Raw genomic sequence first — 5232 nt, forward strand, 5'->3', positions numbered from 1 at the left:
CTTGCATGTTGGAGCCTCCACTTTATGTATGGCCTCTATATTTTTGGGATCAATCTCTATGCCATCTTCATGAATAATAAAACCCACAAACTTGCCAGCTGATACACCGAATGCACACTTTAAAGGATTCATCTTCACTCCATACTTTTTCATTCTTTCGAAAGCTAAACGCAAATCGGCCAAGTGAGATTCAAAAGCATCTGATTTGACAACAATATCATCAATATAAACTTCAAGTGTGACACCGAGTAAATCATGAAAAATTAAATTCATAGCCCTTTGATATGTGGCTCCAGCATTTTTTAATCCGAATGTCATCACTGTCCACTCGAATAAACCAAGGAAACCAGGACATCGGAAAGCCGATTTGTACATGTCCTCCTCGGCCATAAAAATTTGATTGTATCCGGCATTACCATCTAGAAAACTAATAACCTTATGTCCAGAAGCATCATTAATAAGCATATCGGCTATTGGCATAGGATACTCATCTTTGGGTGTAGCCCTATTCAAATCTCTGAAATCAATGCACACCCACAACTTGCCACATCCTTTATTCTCTACTGGGACAATGTTAGAAATCCACTCGGCATACCTGCAAGGTCGAATAAAATTAGCTTCAAGCAGTCGACCGATCTCTTCCTTGATCCGGTCATATGTTTTCGGATTAAATTTTCTGACCGACTGTTTATAAGGTCTAAAACCGGCCTTTATAGGCAACCGATGTTCTACTAGCTCTCGGCTTAACCCCGGCATCTCATGATATTCCCATGCAAAGCAACAAACATATTCTTTCAATAGCTCGATTAACTTAGCCTTACAATCGGCTTTCAAATTTTTGTTTATAAATGTCGGTCAAGTGACTGAACCATCTCCAATATCTACCTCTTCTAATGGATCGGCTGATGTAAAACCTTGTCCAAGTTTATCCATGTCATCCAACTCCTCTATAGACTCATACATATCGTTCTCATTGGACCGATACTTTACAAGACGTTTTTGTAACCACTCGGAATTAGGATCCATTTAAACATATCATACCTTGGAGCCAATTGCATTCACTCGGCTTTAAAGAGACGGGCACAAAACCATTCTTGGTCGCGCTGAGAAAATCAAATTCTGATAAGTCACGTCCCGTCAAGCAAGTAGCATTGGGATGTTGCCAATCCACCAATGCATCGGCCAAGGCAACACAGGCCGAGTTATCCGCATGAATAACTTCCACTTCATCATCAACCCACTGAATCAAAAACTGGTGCATAGTGGATGGCACGCACTGGTTTGCATGAACCCAGTCGCGGGCTAGTATGACGTTGTAGTTACCTTGCACCTCAGCGACAAAGAATGCAGTAGCCAAAGTTTTGCTTCCGACTGTAAGATCCACATACATCACACCTTTGGCTTCAGTTTTCTCTTTGCCTTCAAATCCGTTGAGCACCATATTGGTCTTGATCAATTCTTCATCAGGCAAACCCAATTTCTTGAAGACCGAATAGGGCATAAGATTTACCACAGCACCACCATCAACAAGCATTCGAGTGAGCGGCGACCCATTGATATGACCTCTGAGATATAATGGTTTACGATGCGTTACTGGTTCTTTTGGCTTCTTGAATATTGCGTTTTTAGGGCCAAAATCCAGCTGAGCCACCTCCCCTTCTTCATCTACAGCACGAAACTCAGCAGGTAAGTAATACACCATATTGATATCCATACCTTCATGAACCAGCGTAGACTCATAGTCCAACATATCAGCCTCCTCCTCGAGTGCATCCACAGATTCTGAAATTTGTCCGAGTGAAGGAGAAGTAAGAAGTGTCGCAGACGATGTCATATCTATTGCATCGTCCTCCTTTGGTGATGTAGGTATTACTGTGATAGATGTCGAAGTTGTTGTATCTTGTATTTGTTTAGGCCTCCACACTTGTTTTGGTGGAACCATGGGTCGAGTGTCATTGAACAACTTATCCCTTTGTTTCTCGGCCTCCTGTTCTGCCATCTCTTGACTCCTTAACCTCTGTAGTTTCCTCTTTTGTGTCTTTGTTAGCCCTGGAAGACACCACTTTGGCTGAGTGTATTTAGGATATCTCATTTTTACCTGGCTGGTGCTTGCCTCATGGTCATTGGCCGAGTGCTTTGGCGCGATAGCAAGTATCGGCTCAGTCGAATTGCTATGCACAATCGGCTGCTGTATGGCGAATGTTTCGGTGCCCAAGATAAGTGAGTTGACATCCGTTTTCTCCTTGCCTTTTCCCGACTCAACTGCTGCAACACTTGGTGATTTAACACGCCATTCTTTTCGACTATTCAGATGCATGAAATTTCCACATGGGCGCACCTTTTTACTCTGATGGAATCCACTCGGATGGATATCACTCGGATGGAATTCAGTCGGATGGAATCTACTCGGCCACATTTTTTCACTCGGATAGCTTCCACCTGGGTGCATTCTTACACTCGGATAATTTCCATCCGGTCGCATGTTTTGAGCAACCGACCGACAGTTACCGGTGTTTAGTCGGCCATTATATGAGTATTCAAGTCGACCCCAAACAGTTTGCCTTTGCTCTTCTGGAAACAACGCCTTTGGTCCACTCAGTTTCATATACTGACTGAACATATCATATGATGGTGACCTTGGTCACTTCAAGTATGATGGCCGGTTAGAGCTGGGACCAGCCGACTGATTAGCATATTTAGATAGCAACATATCAAAAGTTGGCTTGATCCGCTTGCGTTGCACTTTAGCTTCATTCCTCTTCCACTTGCCAACTTCTGGACTCTTGGGTTTGACAAATTTAACTAGAGTATTTTCTTGCACTTGCGGTTGCCCCCCGAGTGTAGGATTCTTGATGGTGATTTTGATTACTTCCTTGCCATCGGGCTGCTTATCAAGCACAACATGTCTCCCCAAGACTGTGCTGCCTTCCTTGTCTTTCCTGGGCTCACCAATAATGATATTAGCTTTATTAGCAGATTCGGCTACCTCAGGCCGAATGAGTAGCTTCTTCCCCTCCAAATCCATGGTATTCATTGGAAAAGGTTGTTTATCAACTTGCATCTCAGAAAAGTTCAATCGTCCATCATTAATGGCCGATTGTAATTTTCATCGAAAAACATTGCAATTGTTAGTAGCATGAGAAAAAGAATTATGATACTTGCAATAAGCACGCCGTTTTAGCTCTTCAAACGGCAGTAAAGTATGAGATATTCTAATAATCTTAGCCTGCAGCAAAGCATCAAATATTCTATCACACTTAGCAATGTTAAAAGTAAACTTCATCTCTTCATCACGATTCTTATGAATCGGTTTCAGATAATTGCAAGTAAAGGGTTTGGCCTTAGATGGCCAAACAAATTCAGTAGCAAAAACATCACCCTCATCGTCCGAGTGATCACTATCATATTCCACCATGTTCATCTTTGGACGATCGGCTTTGTATCTATGCACTTCTTTGAGATCTTTGCTTCGGCTTTCCTGAGCCAAAGCCCTTTGTAAGACTTGGTTGGTATTTAAGAACTCATAACCTTCTAGCTTTTCTCTAATGGGAGTTCTCAAACCACTCAGCACTAGGTCTGCCAAGTCTCTCTCGGTTATCACCAAACTAAAACACCGGTTTTTTGTTTCTCTGAATCTCTTGACGTAATCGGAGACCGACTCATCATGCTTCTGTTTAACCGATGTTAGATGTGATAACTTGAGTTCATTGTCTCTGCTATAAAAGAGATCATGAAATTTCTGCTCTAGCTGCGACCAAACCCGAATGGAACCATGTGGTAAAGAAGAAAACCATGAAAATGCAGTACCAGTTAAAGATAAAGGAAACAAACGCACTTTCAACTCATTTAGTGAGCCTGCTTCACCTAGTTGTGCTAAGTATTGACTAACATGCTCCCATGTGGTTTTTGTGCCCTCTCCATTGAACTTAACAAAATCTGGAATCTTATATCCCGGAGGGCACTGGATGGCACCAAAGTACTCGGGGTACGGCTTTTGGTAAATCCGATTCCGAGGTAACTCAACTCCAAAATTCTCTCTAAGCATCTTAGCCATCTCCTCTCTAAGATTAGCTAGACCATCATCCGTAGTGGATGATGAAGCTTGTGGTAGTGACATAGGAAGAGTATGGTTACTAGCTATAGGTAGGAATTGTGGCATGTATGTCGACCCATAATTTGGTAGTGGTCGAGTGGTTGTAGCTGTAGGTGGAGTTTGGTTCGGTGTTGCCACCGAACCTATCATGCTCATAATAGGATTAATGGGCGTAGCCAAAATCTGATTTGTTTGGGTACGATAATAAGTCATCGGCACGGGAGGCACCGATGCAATAGGTAAAGCCAGATTAGGGTTTTGCACACTAGCAGCTACACCATTATTACCACTAGACGATTGAGATATATTCTTCTGAGCATTAGTATTTTCTATAAAAGTTTGATAGACTAGATTGTTACCATCAGCAATACGACTTTCAATCTCAGCCCACTGCTCAGGAGAAAAGGCAGTACTTACAGAGGGTTTAACCTGTTCAATTTGAAGAGGAGGGAACTTGATTTCTTCAATCGGAGTGATGTTGCCTTGGCGATCTTTCTTGAATTTTGCAAGGAACTCCTGCAGGTCCTTCTCCTCGCGCGCCTTCTTGTACTCCTCATAGACTTGGCGATGATCGGCCGATATCTCATCAAGACTGGGCTTAATGATGTTATCGGCGTCTACCTCAGATGGCTTGGGAAGATCGGACATGGTGGATGATGATGATTGATCTTTGATCCCCAGCGGAGTCGCCAAAAAGTGTGTTGACACACGAATACGTCACGTGTACCCTCGACGCCGGGGGTGATGCACCGCAGCTCATGTCAAAGGAGACCCGACCGATAGCGCGATACGCAAGACAGTTGACAGGCGCTTTTGCAGACCCGAAAACCCCACACCCCCGGGAGGGACCTAGGTCGATTCGCTTGCCCCTAGAGCCTCGGGATTCGCAGCTCTCAAACACGAAGAACAGCGAAGAACGAGATAGAAAAACGGTGGAGAGATAAAACATAGATGAAAAAAGTAGTATATTGATTTGTTCGATTGTGTGTTGTTCAATCGGCCATCACCCCCAACATATATAAGAGGCGGCTGGACTTCCCGTACAAGCAAAGGATTCATCTAGGCTTTCCTTACAAAAAATTACATCAATTCACGTCTTAGAGTCCTTGTTCTATTCCAACTCGGATTCAGTCTAAATC

Source organism: Triticum aestivum, chromosome 7A (genome assembly GCF_018294505.1).
Source record: "Triticum aestivum cultivar Chinese Spring chromosome 7A, IWGSC CS RefSeq v2.1, whole genome shotgun sequence".
Lineage (NCBI taxonomy): Eukaryota > Viridiplantae > Streptophyta > Magnoliopsida > Poales > Poaceae > Triticum > Triticum aestivum.